The sequence below is a fragment of the Lygodium microphyllum genome, chromosome 25 (assembly GCF_053477565.2).
Source record: "Lygodium microphyllum isolate KBCC chromosome 25, Lygodium_microphyllum_v1.1.10, whole genome shotgun sequence".
NCBI lineage: Eukaryota > Viridiplantae > Streptophyta > Polypodiopsida > Schizaeales > Lygodiaceae > Lygodium > Lygodium microphyllum.
Window position 1 is genome coordinate 50,091,602 of NC_141159.1, and position 17,812 is coordinate 50,109,413.

The following is a 17,812-nucleotide window of genomic DNA, read 5'->3' on the forward strand; positions in this document are numbered from 1 at the left end:
ATAGGTTTCAGCCCCACCAATGTCTCCCTCAAGTATGGATACTCATCCAATATAGAATCAGGTCTCCAAGAAGCCTCTTCAGGAGGTAAACCTCTCCATTTGATCAAATATTCCACAATAGAATGTGATTGAAGCTTCTTTTCACGTTGACCTATAACAGCCTCTAGGATGTACTGAATAAGACCATCTTCATCAATGGGTGGCAGCTCATCAACTATATCCACTGGATTACCATAATAGGGCTTGAGCTGACTAACATGGAAGACATTATGAATCTTTGTAGAAGAGGAAAGCTCTAGTTTGTATGCCAAATCTCCAATCCGCTTAAGGATCCGGTAAGGGCCATAAAACCTGTGGGCAAGCTTATTACTAGATCCATCTTTTAACGTAGAGTACTTGGATTTGGGCACCTTCAACAAAACCAGCTCTCCTTCTTGGAACTCTAAAGGCCTCCTCTTCTCATCAACATAAATCTTCATTTGATCTTGAGTCTTCCTTAGATTCACTTTGCATTGCTGAAGAAGGATCTGCATTCTTTCCAACTCCTCCTTCCCATGATGATTTATCTTTTCATTAAAGATGAATGTGGGTAAGAGTACCTTGTAACCATACAAAGCCTCAAAGGGTGAAACTCCTATGCTCGCATGAGTGGAATTGTTATAAGCAAACTCAGCCAAGTGTAACCAAGAATCCCATGAGGTTTGGAAATCATAGCAAAAATGGCGAAGATAAGTCTCCAACCATTTATTAACTCTCTCTGTCTGTCCATCAGTTTGAGGATGATAAGCTGTAGATGGAGCCAATTTAGTGCCCATAGATGTAAATACTGCCTACCAAAAGTTACTCATAAATTTTGAGTCTCTATCATGGACAATCACCTGCGGTAATCCATGTAGTCTAAAAATATGCTCCATAAACTGGTTGGCCACTTGAGAAGTAGTAAACTGAATCTTGGTTGGGATAAAATGAGCTGCCTTGGTGAGTCTGTCTACCACCACATAAATACTATTCCATCCCTTCTTGGTAGTAGGTAAGCCAGTAATGAGATCCATAGTAATATGAGTCCATTTACCTGTAGGAATAGGCAATGGCTGTAACAAACCTCCTGGCTTATGTGTGCTATCCTTATTTTGCTAACAACGCATACACTTCATAACAAAATCCTTGACATCTTTCCACTATCCTTTCCAATAAAAACTTTTGCTGATCCTGTCATAGGTCTTGAAAACTCCTAAGTGTCCAGCTAGAGGCGAAGAATGTAACTCCTTCATAATTTTCCGCTTAAAAGAAGAAGTAGAGGGAATAACAATCTTGCCTTTCCACCAAATAAGACCATTTTTAAGCTGGTAATGCAAGTTTTCTTCCATAAGACCTTGCTGTAATTTCTGAAAGATTTGGCTGAATTCCTCATCTAAAAGATAGGCCTCCTGTAATTCTTCAGTCCAGTCATTATGTAATTCTGTCATAGCTGAAACTTTCCAAGCCCACATACGAGAAAGAGAATCAGCCACTATGTTATATTTACCCCTTTTATGAGTGATGTCAAAATCTTAATTCTGTAATGTAGCTATCCAACGACGTTGCTTTGGAGTGAGATTTGTTTGAGTAAGGAAATACTTGAGTACCCTGTGATCACTATGTACTCTGAATTGGCTGCCATATAAGTAATGGTGCCACTTCTTGATTGCATGCAAGATAGCCAACATCTCCTGGTCATAAACATTCATGGCCATTTCCTTATATGTAAGCTTATGGCTCTCAAATGCAATTACTCCATGCTCCTAAAGAAAAACAGCCCCAATCCCACGGCCACTAGCATCACACTGTATAGTAAACTCTTTGGAGAAATCCAGGCATACTAAGATAGGAGCAGAGGTAAGGAGTTCCTTTAACTGGTTGAAGCTGCTATTTGCAAGAGCATCCCAAAAAAAGACCTCCTTCTTCAACTTGTCAGTCAAAGGAGCTGCAATTGCCACATAATGCTTAATAAATCGATGGTAGAATGAAGATAAACTAAGGAATCCTCTAAGAGAGATAGTAGTAGTAGGCGTTGGCCAATCTCTTATACATTGCACCTTCTTGGGATCAGCCTGTATTCCTTTTTCACTGACAATATGTCCTAAGTATTCCACTTCAGTCTGCATGAAAGAGCACTTTTTCTCCTTAGCAAAAAGCCTATGATGTTTCAATACATCAAAAACCTTCCTCATATGTGCCAAGTGATCCCGTAAAGTCTTGTTATAGATCAAGATGTCATCAAAGAACACCAAGACAAACTGAAAGAGGAAAGGTTGTAAGATCTTATTCATCAGGCTTTGGAAGGTAGCTGGAGCGTTTGTAAGCCCAAATGGCATCACCAAGAAATGATAGAGCCCATGATCAGTCCTGAAAGCAGTCTTGACTTCATCACCCTCTCGCATGTGAATCTGATGATACCCTGATCTCAAATCAATCTTCGTAAAGAATCGAGCCCCCTTAAGCTCATCAAGAAAATCATCAATCTTGGGTATAGGATACATGTTTTTCACTGTTATCTTATTGAGATCCCTATAGTCAATGCACATTCTAAAAGATCCATCTTTCTTTTTGACTAACAGGACTGGAGATGCATAAGGTGAAGAACTTGGTTCAATGAATCCTATTTCAAGAAGTACTTTGATTTGCTTGGCTACTTCCTCTCATTCACACTTTGATAATCTGTAAGGTGGCTTATTGATTGTCTTTGATTTGAGCTCCAAATCAATGGGGTGGTCCACTACTCTCTTAGGAGGCAATGAAGTAGGTACTTCAAACAAATCTCTATACTCCTCAAGAAGAGCTGTCAAGGCTGGATGGTTTGCTGAATTATTGGGCTGATGATGTGTTTCTTTATTCAAATGCAAAACAAATATTTGTGAGTGCTTCTTGTACTCTCTTTTGAGTTGTTGGATGGTGATAAGCTGAAAATCTGATCTATTAGGAGTCCCCTGTAAATGGATAAGCTGTCCATTGGAGATAAACTCCATATATAACTGTGAGAAATCCATAGTGATCCTACCTAATGTCATCAACTAATCACAACCGAGTACAATATCTATAGGCCCCATTTCCAAAGTGATCAGGTTTACCTTGGCTTCAAAATTTTCAGCCAACTGTAAAGAAACCTGTGGGGAAATCTGTGTGTTGATTTTTTCTTCACCATTAGCCACTTGAACTCTAATGGGCTGTTGTAAGTCTGTGGGAACACAATTTAGCTTGTCCATGATGGACTTATTCACAAAACTATGAGCACTGCCACTGTCTATCAAAATGAACACTAGCTTTCCACATATGCTTCCCTTCATACGAAGTGTATTAGGGCTCTTAGATCCCGTCCAAGCATCCATAGAGATAGAACAATTAGTGGCAACAAGTGACTCATCACAAGATCCACCAGGGTCAAACGGAACGCTTCCACCTGGATCAAAAGGAAAAGAGTTGGCTGGATCATAAAAATACTCCTGCCCAACTTCCTCCTCAAGATCTTCATTTTCAGCATTAAGTGCCACTGCATTAGCTTCATCTACGTCATCTTCAAAATCCTCAAAAACCAACATACTCTGAAGCTTAGGTTTGGCATTTTGGTATACACACTTTGAAGCATGATCAGGTATATACTTTTCCTTGCACTTGAAACATAAGCCTTTGTCTTTCCTTTCTTTGTAAAGATCCATAGGAATAGATTTAGGATTTGTATTAGCTGAGATGGACTTAGGCTTGTTGTCCCCCTGTTTGAAATCAACTCTTGGACTGTTTGCTATCCTGAAATTACTTTGAGGCCTAGAAGCATTGAATGGAGGATAAGTTGGCACTCGTGAGCTTCCATTGGGCACATGATTACTACCATAAGTGTTACCAACTTGTCCCTGCTTTAAAACAGTCCTTGGCTGTCCAAAACTAGACCGAAATGAAGATTATTTTCTATACTTTCTTCCATAGCGCTCCGCAAGCTCAATAGCCTTAAAAAGTGAAGTAGGATTTTGTGCCATAACATCAGCTGCATAAACTTGTGAAGCTTAGCCTCATCACTAATGCTTTCCACATACATGGTCAGGTTGAGAAATTGGTTTGTATACTCTCTTACACTTAGGCCCCTTTGTTCCAAACCATACCATCTCCGTGCTAACTTCTCTTTCTCAAGAGGCGAAACAAAGACTTCAGCCATAAGTGCCTTGAAAGCTTCCCAATTCTCTACAAGTATATTTTCTTTCTTGATATACCTCCACCAAGTATGGGAAAATCCCTCCAGATGCAAGGAAGCAAAGTGAATCTTCATATCATTAGTTTTAGGGTATATATCAAAGTAGAACTCCATCTTAGAGGTCCATTCCTCTAAATCAAATGGTGAAGATGACTGGCCATTAAATTTGGCTAAAACAATTTTGTCCTTAAACTCCCTTTCATGAAAGGGTTGTTGTCCCAAAATTGGCTAATCAGGATTACCAAGTAGGGAGCCTCCAAATTGAGACGGAAATCTTCCAACAGGTGGCTGAGAATTACTATGTAATCTTCCTGTTGGTAGAGCACCCCTAGAATTTTGAGTATGCAGTCAAAAAGTTTGAGTATTGGCCCCATTCAAACTACCCGAATAGTCATCATGCCTCTATGAAGCCTCTCCTACTTCATACTGACTATTTGGAATGCCTCTTCTTCCAATAATCCCATTTCCATGACCATTTTGGTTAGATGGTTGAAATGGGGCTGAAGGGCCACTGTTTGAACAAACCTTTTCATTAGCTTTTTTTTATGCCACTTGCAACTGCATGAATTTAGAAATTTGTGCCATAAGTTGTTCATTGGATTCCACCAACTTATCAATAGAAGCCTTGGTTTGATCAGTAGATAGAACCATCTGCTCCATTCTTGACAAGATGGCCTCATGTCGTTCCCTATGTCTTTGTTCATGGGCACACAAAGTATTATTGAGTATACTGACTTCTCCTTGTTGTTGAAGCTCTTTAGGGCTCTCTTGAATTGTACTATCCATCATAGAATCCCTGATTTGCTAAGCATAATCTTCATGGATCTTATTTTTTCCTTTATGTCCTGCCATATTAGTGCAATCCTACAGTACCCCCTGTCAGAAAAACGGCTATAACTTTTGCTAGGGAGCTCTGATTTCAAAATTTTTTAGTGAAAATCGAAGCTAAGAATGCCCTCTTTGAGATGAGCTATAGCATGCTATAACAGGTTTAGGACATAAAATTCTGTAGTTGAATTTCAGAGTCTGAACTGTCCAGTCCTACACCCTGTCTGGACCTGTAAGTGCCCTATTTTGACCTTGTAGTGCAAGATAGTAACCCTAAATGACTACCAAACCCTGCAAAAGGGTATATAGGACCTATGGGTACCTTGTAGTACCTGCACCTGTGCTTCAGTAATGAAGGGTGTACCTATAACCACCTGTAAGTACCCTGTAAGTGTCCTATAAATCCCCTGTTTTACCCTGTTTTGGTCCTGTAGGTACTTGAGCCCTTGGAAAGTCTTCAATCTTCAATTCTCTACTCACTGTACCTGTGTGAGGGATAAAATGGCATGATAGGATTCCTACACGGGCTTTGAATCACTGAGAGGTGGGCAAAGTTCCCCCCGGGTCGGTTGGTTGCACCCCTTCAAGATCTTCAATAGTGAGGGAGGGTCACCTCTCTTTTGTCCCACTATCTCCCCTGGCATCCACCTTTTTCCTCAGTGGGAATATCAACATGGCAGAGAATAGTGTTCTAATCAATCAGCATGATATGCATTTCTGAAATATTCATTCGGCCTTTCATGAGATACAATTGAATGAGATTTTGAAAATTTGGGATAGGAGAAGGGTCTTACCAATGCAATTCAGTGACTCACTGATTGCTAGTACTTATCCTTTTACAATATTTCAGCTTGGGTAAAAGAAATTCAACAAAACAAATCAAGGTTATGCATCAAGCTGATCAAATGATACCTATGATGAAGTAATGATTGAATCAAAATGAAATTCAATGGAATAGGCTGGAATCAATGAGAAATAACACTAATCTCTAATTTATTGATCAATCCAGTGAATTAATTAATCAATAATCTCCCATCAACAAGTGGAAAAGCCATTAGCAATTGGATTATTGAGAGATTTCAGAGATTAGTAAAAGAGAATACCTCCATTAAGCTTGTAGAGTATGATGAATGTTAGCTTCAATCCCATTGATGCAAAAGTTTCTCATAATCCATCATAAATCCGTAATAAAGCTTGAAATCTCCATAGAATCAACCCATACAAACTCCAATATGATGAAATCCTTGAAGAATCAATGCTCCAGCCTTGCTTGAACACTTGAACATCAAAGATTCAAGCCCCTTGATGAAAAGCCCCAAAATAATCCTTCCATTTGAGCTCCAATGTCATGCACGGGCTGAAATCTCTTCAATGTCTTCAATATTGAAGTCTATCCGGCTTGCACTTAGCATTAGAGAAGCCTTGAAGGTCAGGGAAGTCCAAAATTTAGAGAAATTTGAGCTTCCAGGTCTGTGGCTATGGCTGCCCTGCTGTGTATTAGGGTTTTGAGCAAGAAATGACTGATCAGAGTTTCTCTGTGGATGAAGATGATTGTAAACAAGTGTTTGATGAAGCCTTCAAAGTCTTTGATCAATGAGCTGAAGGTTTGGAGCAGACTGAGTAGGGAGAAAGAGCATGAAACTCAGCACAAATTTTGGTGCAAATTTCGGGCTGTTGTCTGGTTGGTAATCTGCAGCATGCATCAACTATGGTACTCCTCCTGAAGCTCATGCAACAAAGAACCTTTGCCCCATGCTTTGGCAGTGTGAAATGTTCATCAGCAGAGAGAGGTATTTGGGAATTTCTTGACAGCCACCATGGAAGCTTCAGCCAAACGCTTGAAAGAGAGAGAAAAGAAGCTCTCTTTTGAAAAGTAATTGTATTTTAGCCTCTAACTAAGCCCGGTTAACCATCCTTTACCCTAGTTACCTCTATTTTTGCATGAAGTTTGATGACGTCTTGCCATTTAAGCCATTATCCACCATATCTGACCAGATGTAGTCTTTTACTAACTGTACATGATCTGCAGCACTCCACTAGTCACTTTCTTGTACCATTTTTGTCTGAAATTGATTTTGAAATAGGAAAATGAGACTGAAAATGGAAGAAAAGAATGGATCAAAGACTCAAGCTCTGATACCACCGTGTCAGAGAGAGAACTAGGGAGAGAGAAAGAGGAGAGAGAATACTGTAGAAGAGAGAGAAAGACTGTAGAAAGAGAGAGAAGAAGAGTGACAAGGAGAGAGAAAGACTAGATTGAGAGAGAGAAAGACAAGAAAGAAGGGGAAGCCATAGAAGCTGTGAGCAAGAAGGGAGAGAAAGTTTGTAATTGTATTAGTGTCCAAAAAGATATGAAAAATTACATCTCTCCTTTTATACCAATGTCAGTGTGACATGGCATAATATCAATGTTATTACACTAATTTGTTATTCCCAACTTCTTACATAGGTGACAAACCTTGGAACATTCCATGGGAGTGCTAGGCAGCGACGCCTAGATTCATTTCTCGATAGACTACTAAAAGTGTGCCTGGGCAGTCGATAAGCGGGCATGTTACAAAACTCTTCACATCGCCAATTGCTATCTCACCACACCCATGATAGGATAATTGTCATCCACATAAGGAGATGGATTCTCAATACAAAATCCTTATTATTGAAACTTCCTATGCAAGAAGGAATTTTTAACATCAATCTAACACATGATCTAGCCCTTTGATGTAGCCACTATTATGATAGCCCTCGCAATAGCCATTTTATCCACTAGAGAAAAAGTCTCCTCATAATCAAATCATGAGTCTATGAAAGGGTATCACCACCAATACAACTACAGTACGAGATGAGAATAATACATTTCTAAGTTGTTAGCTACTTGCTTTGGTTTCGCATGAGACACATCAGGGCCGTACTATGTCGCACAAGAATAGGTCATTGGAAAGGATAAATTTCATCTCAAATATTCAAGATTGGAGTTTAGTAAATTGCATCTAGTTGCTATACGTTAAAATTCATACAGCAACCATCCTCGCCTTCTAGTGCTCAAGTGATCCATTAGACTTATGCTTCACTTTAAAACCCCATTTGCTACCAATAGCTTTGCCTTTTGGGGTAAAGGCACCAATCTCATGTGTCATTTTCCTTAAGTGCAACCATCTCTTCATCTATAGCACTATCCCAATGCACATTATGCATTGCATCCTCAAAACTAGTGGGCTCTATATCCTACACAACCTTAGCCATGTATCCATAGTGATAAGCTACATAATTATCATATTTAACTAACTATATGGTCTTTTTGTCATCAACATGAGAGAAGCTTGATGATACATCAATCACAATAGGTGAGTCCCCAATATTTACCTTGCCTCTCCTTGACACTTGTAATGTACTTGGTGGAGTTATTACAATTGTAATCTACCACTCCAAGGTCTATTAATAGACACATGACTAGGAGACTCTTGCAGCCCACTTATTATTTGTGATGACCACCATTGACCTATTTTCTACACAACCACAATCTAATGCACATTAGCTCCAACTATATCATGCACATTGCTATACCGATTATTCATTTCATATCAAAGATCATATCCATACTAACTCTTAAGTTACATACAACATAGTTAATAACATCTATCTCTCTTTTTCTTAAGAGAATATCCCACAAATACATACTTTTTACTTTGGAATATCAAGAATATGTATAGAGAAATATATCCAAAAACTTTTAGATGGGATGTATTTAGCTTTTTACTTGTATACTTCTCCTCAAGTGTCATACCATATACAACATCTGTAGGTGTCCTGTTCATAAAATAAACATCAACCAACAGAAGCTATTTCAACCTAATAGTAATGAGGAAAATCTCTTTCAGACATCAATGCTCAAGCCACCTCTCAATATACCTAATTTTTTGCAAAACAAATCCATAATGTTAAGAGTGTACTTATATGTGAACTGCCTACGAATACCATTCTTTTGTAGAAAATTAGAAAACTCATTGGAAAAGTACTATCTCCTTCCATTCGATCTAGGAATTTAATATGTAATCATGTCCCTTTCTCAACCAAATCTTTAAATCTTTTAAAGTAAGTGAATACCTCACTTTTCTCAAGAATTAAATAAACCTATAATTGTCATTTTCTATTTTTTTTGCAACATTACTTTCATCACAACCACCACCTCCACTATGATCTCTACCTTTGCTAGTAGAGTGAAAATAAACATTCATACTTGCCCTTACTTTGAGAAGAAGAGGATTCCAATCAATCTAACCGTTCTTCTTCTTAAGTGTCAGCATAGAAACCAAATGTGCAAAGTGACTGATATCATCCTTGGTATTCATAGATGATTTGAAGCTCTTGTACTCATCTCTAAGTTCATCTAAACATGCTTACACAACATTATCATCATCAGTTACTACACTAAAGATCCAAGAGCTTCCATAATACTCTTAATCTTTAATGTAGTCATTGATGGATATGTTTCCACTTTTAACTTTTGGCTTTGACTTGAGCTATAGCTTTCTAGCTTTTATACTTACCTCAAACAATCTTGCCAAGTTCCTTGAAGAAATAGTGGGGATTTCAAATTCTTGCAAATAATTGTTAAAATTACTAGAGATTTTGATAAGACAAGAAACCTTACAAAAGCTACAATCTACAACCAAGTCAATACCAAATGCACTATAATCAAAATATATCACCATTTTCTTTAACTACACAATAGTAGATGCAATTTGTAATCTATATTCAAATGCCATCTATGCCTACAACCTAGCAAACACCTCAAAAACTAACAAATCTAAAATATATAACCTTTACACTTATAAATAACAAACATAGCCAAATAAACAATACACCCAAAAAATTGCCTTCTACCAACCAATAGGACTAGAATGGAGACCAAAGTGATCTTAGATGGAAAAAATCACTAGAGAAAAGCCTAAAAGGCTTATCTATAATATGTACACTATTCTTTGAGCTCACCAAGTTTTACTACAATTGGATATTATGACCTTGCTAACCTCGAGAGCCTCCTATGACTATATTCCAAGCCAAATTGGATAAGATAAAAAATCTTATTCCCCATTCCTTGCTTGCTTTCTTTCACACTCTATCACTTTTACCTCGGCCTTTGATTGAGCTCTCCATACCCATGGGATTTCTCTAATACCATGTAAATAGATAAGAGGAGAGAGAGATGAAGCAAATAAGAGTATAGATACACAATGGAGACTTGAGCACCCAAAGAAGTAGGGCCGATATCTTCTTCTTGTTCTTTCTTCTTCTTCCACACAAAAGATATTAATTTACAATATTATTAAAAACTAATACAAAAGATCTAGAACATATCTATATGCAATCACACCTATACTATGAAAGCACTAGAACACATGTACATGCAATCACTAAGTGTGAGCCCACTAAGGATAGATGAGATGGTGATGGGACCTAAAATGGGTTGGCACTGGCTATGGCACTAGCCATACCTCATGCATACGATAGACAACCCCACCACATGGCTTCACGGGCCAGGAGCATCTAAAACTCACTTTGCACTAAATCCTTATGACGATTTTGCATTTGTATCCAATATATAGTCCAATGTTCACCTTCCCTTCTCCTCAGAGGGAGATCCCATAGCATATAAGCATAACGCCTCGTAATACACACATAGGGAAGCACCTCTCGGCTAATTGTCATGGCTCCACTGTGACTCTCCTACACCTCAGGGATTGGCCCCAAGATGCGTCGCTAACGCATATGACATTCACACAAACTCCACTCTTTCATAATTCAGTGTTCCAGGAGTTTTTTATTTGCCTCACAAGACTTTCCCCAATGGAAGCACCCGTTTAAACCTACATCTTAGGTTTCCTGTCCTCTCAACGTTGGTCAAAGTTTATCAAACAAGTGAAATGCATTCCAAGAGATACCACATGGCATGCTTGATGCAAGGTGTATGACAATTGCACACAACCATTTTATGATTTAAAAAAATAGCCATGTGAGGTGCGGAAAATAGCCCTTTTATAAATTTTAACTAAGTGTTATGTGTTGCACTACTTTAGGGACTAGCACCGAAATTTTCATGCTACTAGTCGCCTATATTTAATTATGGAACGATCCCTAAATGCTATGCACAAAGAAGGAAATCATAATTTGTATCTTTCCAACAATTAGATCATCGCACAAATTGTATCCCTCCCCCCTCCATTTAAGTATTGCTGCGGTGCATAGGTGTAAATGGTTGTTTTGTATCATTTTTTGTATATAAAAAACATTAAACATGGACTATAACACAAAAGACAAGGCCAAACAAAGGCTTTACCTCATGCTTTAACCTTGCCAAACATTCCTGCACATAAATCCTATTTTTTCATATTTTTTGAGCGCGAAAATCCCAACTTTTCCTATTTTTTGCTATTTTTTCAATTTATTATTCACGAAAAATAGGTATTTTCTGATTTATTTGTATTGACTTATCATTTTGACTGAAACTTAACATTTTCTCTGAGTTTATCCCATTTCCACTCCTTTTTCCAAACTCAAAACTGGAAAAAACCACTAATTTCCATTAAAAATGACATTTTACGGGTTTTAAAGAATTAATAACGGCTCTAAATCATTACGAGTTCTGCATTTCAATAATTACAGCCCTCAATCATGATTTAAAAAAGGTTCAAAAAAATTTCATTGCATATGAACAACATTTGGACCATGAAACAACAAAAACAATCAAAATTCTTTGTAAAATTGAATTATACCACGTGTCTTGCGTGTTGCGGGCTTTTTAATGATTATTCTGAGCAACCCACAGACCGACCAGCAACCACCATTCTTCAGTGCTAAACCTCTTTTCTCAGCCTCCTCTTCATCTTGAAGCAATCCGATCACAGTCGGACAAGCATTCTTCTGCCCCTCTTCTTCTTTATTTCTTGCACATGAATAGCCTCTAGCAGGAGAGAGAGGAAGGAGAGAGAAAGACTAAAAATCAAAATTTCTTTCCCTTCATCATAATGCACATGGTTACCATCAAAATCTTGCCCTCTCTGCATGGATCAGAGATCTTTCCTTCCCTCTCTAGATGATTGAGTATCCAAGAGGCACATACATCCCCAAAAAATAGGGCGTCAATCAAAAAACGCCCCTCCTTGCATCACGACATGTTTTTTCATGTTTTCTTCATTTAGAGTTTCATTTCATTTCATTTATAAAATGTCCACTTAAAAAAAAACCACTTTCACACTACTATGGAAGGGTTTTCAGCCTGTTTGGGGATGCATACGAACTCCTCCGATTCGCAATCCGATTGGATAGTCGGCTCCGTGGCATCAAAATCTACAAATCTCGACTCCGTCACGCTCTTCTCGACTTCCAAATCTAGTAGTCACTTCACAACCCCGAACCTTGCAAGGATTAAATGGGGGATCAAATGACCTCGGAATGGAGATCTGAGACTTGTGTTGGATTCCTGATGCCATTTTGCATCTAGGAAAACTCCAGCTCGGTGATCTACCACCATTTGATTTCCATGAAAATTAATACTACTGCTTTAGGGACTTGCCGATTAAAATCGTACTGATTGCCACCGCCACCTTCGACGAAGTCTATTTTTTCCCTGATATTCGTAATTTTTTATTATTATTAAGCACTTCTCAACATCAAAAATCATTTGTCATTGGCGACCACGGGATAGGGCGACTAGGCCCGTCGAATCCCACGAATAGATCTACACAAAAAAACAAAAAGGAGCATCAAGCTGATACAAAAAAAATACACATCACAGCTCATTACGGGTTCTGCATTTCTATAGTTACAACCCTCAATCATGATGTAAACAATGTTCAAACAAAATTTCATTGCATATGAACAACATTTGGACCATGAAACAACAAAAACAATCAAATTTCTTTGTAAAATTGAAGTATACCGTGTGTCTTGTATGTTGCAAGTTTTTTAATGATTATTCTGAGCAGCCCATAGACTGACCAACAACCATTCTTCAGTGTTGAACTGCTTTCCTCAGCCTCCTCTTTATCTTGAAGCAATCCGATCATAGCCGGACAAGCATTCTTCTGCCCCTCTTCTTCTTGATTTCTTGCACATGAATAGCCTCTATGTAGGAGAGAGAGGGAGGAGAGAGAAATACTAAAAATCAGAATTTCATTCCCTTCATCATATTGCACGTAGTTACCATCAAAATCTTGCCCTCTCTACATGGATCAGAGATTTTCCATTCTCTCTCTACATGATTGAGTATCCAAGAGGCATATACATCCCCAAAAAATGGAGCGTCAATCAAAAAACGCCCCTCCTTGCATCATGACATGTTTTTGCATATTTTCTTCATTTAGAGTTTCATTTCATTTCATTTATAAAATGTCCACTTTAAAAAAAACCACTTTCACACTATTATTGAAGGGTTTTCTGCCTGTTTGGGGGTGCAAACGGACTCCGATTCGCGATCCAATTGGACGGCTGGCTCCGTGGCATCGAAATCTACAAAGCTGGGCTCTGTCACGCTCTTCTCGACTTCGAGATCCAATAGCCACTTCACAACCCCGAACCTTGCGGGGATTAAATGGGGGATCAAATGACCTCAGAATGGAGATCGGAGACTTGCCTTGGATTCCTGATGCCATTTTACATCTAGGAAAACTCCAGCTCAGCCATCCACCACCATTTGATTTCCATGAAAACTAGTACTAGCGCTTTAGGGACTTGCCACTTAAAATCCTACTGATTGCCACCGCTGCCTTCGATGAAGTCTATTTTTTTCCTGATATTCGTAATTTTTGGCTATTTTTATGCACTTCTCGGCATCAAAAATCATCTGTCAGATGGTATAATGAATAAGACATAATCAAGAGTGGACTATCTAGGTATAATTGAGTTGTAGAATCACTAGCATATTCTCCATGTCAATCACCTACCACACTAGTGAGTAAAGTCTAGCCACATCAAAAAGGTGTATAGTGGATGCTAGTTCGTGTGGAGCTTGACATCCCAATAGTTATTTGCACAAATCTACCAATGAATGCAAATGCCTAGTTTTGGAAGTTGAGGAAGAATAGCAAAGAAAGAGAAAAAGAGAATTAAAAGAGTGCATACATATAACATTCAAGGAGTAGGATTAACAACTATATCTAAAGCTGATGAATTTGATGAGGAGACAAATTTCCACATAATCAAGTTTGCAGTAGCTCGTCTCATGTAGTAGATGTCTCATACAAATTTTACTAGAAGGAAGTGATGTAAGATTGTAAGAGAGGGGGATTTAATAATGGGGAAATACTAGCTACACTGGCTAGTATATAAGGTGTTAGGGACTTGATTTTTCACCATCAGATTATAATACAAGTCTCCTTTCATCTTCATCTCCTTCTCCAAGCTCTCATGGCTTCTTTATCTTTCTTTCTGTCTTTTTCTCTCCTTTTCTAGTCTTTCTCTCTCCTCATCACTCTCTTTCTCTCGCTTTGTACAGTCTTTCTCTCTCTTTTGCACCCTCTCTCTCCTGCCTCCTTCATTACAAGTCGTATCAGAGCTCTAGTTCTGATCCATTTAGTTACTTTACATGCTCAATTACCATCCTTTTCAGTTTAAAAATCCAAGAAGCTTCAGGTACACAGTGACATGCACAAAAATTGAGGAGCACTAAAGAGCCAGAGGTCAAAGACCAAGAGAACAACAGTCAAGACGAGTCCTTGGACCAAGATTAGAGGCTGGAACACCACATTTAGCAGATCGTGGGTCATTCTCGGCCAAATTTGAAGGTAAAAATTTAGAAACAGTGGTCACAAGAAGTAGGGAAGAGTTAGTCTTGGTTACTTTTCATATGCAGTCTTCTCTCTCCTAATTCTCAAGCTCGTGTCAAGATCCCATGGAGGAGAAACACCTTGGATCTTCTCAACCTTAGCCCTAGTGATCTTCATTACTCTTCCAGAGCCTCACAGGGATCACAGCCGTCAATTCAAGCTGTCTAGGGACTGGTTTGACCCTCCCTTTCTCTCCAGGAAGAAGCCCTTAAATTTCGGCGCAAATTTCGGGCAGCATCCTGAGCAAAACCAACAGTATACCAGGCCTCTCCTTCATCTTGGCCTTCTTCCTCATCATTTGGCAATTAATTCTTGCAAGATTGAAGTTCCCTTTTCATCCTCTTGAACATCCTTCAACGTCTGAAACCCTAACAAGTACAAGCCATGGACAGCCATGGATTCTCCTTCAGCATTCACTAATTCTTGAGGGCTTTTGCCTTCCTTGGTCCCAGGAACTTGTAGCTACAGGAATCCTTGAAGAAGCAAGCATCAAGAGGCCCGTATTTGAAGATGGAGGCAAGGTTGCAAGCTGGACATTTGGGGCAGCCATAGCCATAGACCACAACCTTCAATTTCTTCAAGTTCCCTTCAATATTGGGTCCTGGGGCTTCAAGATTGGACTCCTTGTCATCAATGGAGCTTGTTTACTCAATGGGAAGAGCTTTGGAGCACAAGAAGGCATTATGGGGTGAGATTTTGGGGCATTCTTCTTCTATGATCTTCAAGGCATGCTGAGAACTACTGAAGTTCAACCTTTCATTCCGCCATTGAAGAATCAAGCTTGAAGACTCAATTCTTGGCTGAAGTTGTCATCATGGAGCTAACGGGAGCATTGGAGGCCGATCATGGGGACACTGACCATTGATTCTTAGCCCGTTTTCACCAATCTAAGAGGTAATTGACTCTTGAACTCTCTTCTAATTTCATCCTCTTGTTGAGCCTAGAAAAAGCCTATTGTTGGAAGAGATTCAAGTAGTCAATCATGCATTTTCTTCTAGATTTCAATGCTTACATGCTGCCAATTTAATTTCAGTTCTCTCTTAGGCTTCCTTGCATTCAGAATGATCCATTCTACGCTGAAAAATCTCACTATTATTTACTAATTACCTCACCCTAACCTCTTGACTTGTGATGATTTCTTGAGCAAATATTAATCTCTAAAATCCATTGTAAATGAGGTGAGTTAGCAGTGAGTCACTGCTCTGTAAGCCCTCTCCTTATTCCCAACTCAATTCCATGCACCTCATGAAAAGAAATACTGCCAAGCCACCCTGCATAGCATGTTGATCGAAGATATGCTTAGGGCATACTTCTGTCGAGAGCCGAAGAGGTGGATTCAATACTTGCCATTAGTTGAATTTGCCTACAATGCTTCTTACTAGCAGAGCATTCTGATGACTCCTCTCCAAGCATTGTATGGTCATGATTGTCGAAGTCCCCTAAACTTTTCTGATCCAACCCTAAGGGTTGAAGTGTCAAGACAGATGTTGGAAGACATGGATGATCAAATAAAGTCAATAAGACAAGACATACAGGCGGCCAAGGATAGACAAAAGGCATACACAGATTTGAAACGTCAAGAAAGAGTCTTCAAAGAATGAGACATGGTCTTCATTCGTGTACACCCTAAAAAGAGTTCTCTATCCCTAGGAGAGTGCAAGAAGCTAAGTCCAAGGTATTGTGGGCCATACAAAATCCTCAAATGCTTAGGACCCAATGCTTATAGATTGCAACTCCCTGAGAACCTAAAGGTTCACAATGTATTCCATATCAGCCTATTGAAAAAATATGTACCCAACCCTAATCATGTACTTGATGACCAAAAAATTGTAATGCCTAGTCAAGGAGTCCTTGAACTAAGGCCGGATAGGATCTTAGATGATAGGGAGAGACAGTTAAGATCTAGAACCTTGAGAGAATGCCTCGTCTAGTGGAAAGATTATTCCGAAGAGGATGCCACCTGGGTAGATGAAGGCACTCTCAACCATCAGTATCCCTAGTTTATCTTGAGATGAGGACATCTCGATTCTTCTAAGGGGGAGAGAATGTAAAATATCAAATGGATAAATGCAAATTTTTTTATTCCCCTCCCCAGCCGACTATTGTGCTGGAAGGGGAGGGGAATAGAAAGGAGTCGGAAGCTCCTCGGTGGGAGCTCCCAGGGAGTAGTGCCATGCATGCTGACACGAAGAAGAGGGAGGATCCCCCTCCCCTCCCCTATTTAAACCCTGCGTTGCTGCCGCTAGGGGAGGGAGGAGGATCGAAATTCAAGAAGGTGTGAAAATAAGGTTATGTGAGGGAAGCAGAGATTCAAGACGCCATGCTACCGTAAGGCAAGGGGAGGGAAGTCGTCCAACTGACCGCCGAGGGGGGAGGAGACAAGGGTTGGCCGCCGTGTAGACAGAAGAGGGTCGCCGCCCGTTTGTTGGAGTGGAGGGAAGCAGTCGATGCTATGAAGAGGAAGGGCTGAGGTATTGGCTGCTGCTGAGCCAGGACGACATCACTTCTGCCGTCAGTGCACGCGCGCCCAGCCGACGTCATCGACGCCTTCCACACCTGCCACGTGCTGCTTCAAGAGGCCTTTTTGTATCTTGCGTCATTAGTCCTATTCCCCCTTTTTGTGCACTTGATACCCCCACACCCCCCCCCCCCCCCCCCCCCCCCCCCCATGTTTTTAAAAACCTTAAGCCCCCTTTCCCCTTGGCTTGGAACTTATACCCCCCCCCCCCTCGTGTTAAAATCATTAGACCTTTATAAGTTCCTTTTCCCCCCCCCCCCGCCGTGTTTAAAACCTTAAGCTCCCATTCCCTTGACCTCGAAACTACATTCCCCCGTGTCCAAACCCCCTTTCTGATGGGTGTTAGAACCCCCATATTTTACTCATTAAGCCTTTTCCTTAGGCCTTAAAGACCCTTATCCTCCCCGGATGTAACCCCCTATAAAC

The 17,812-nt window shown here is 39.7% G+C and overlaps 1 pseudogene; it reads right to left on the reverse strand.

The window, feature by feature from the left end:
* LOC148014209 (diacylglycerol O-acyltransferase 2 pseudogene) overlaps positions 1 to 17,409 on the reverse strand; it is a 95,242-nt pseudogene extending 77,833 nt beyond the window's left edge.
* Positions 17,410 to 17,812: the final 403 nt, after the last annotated feature.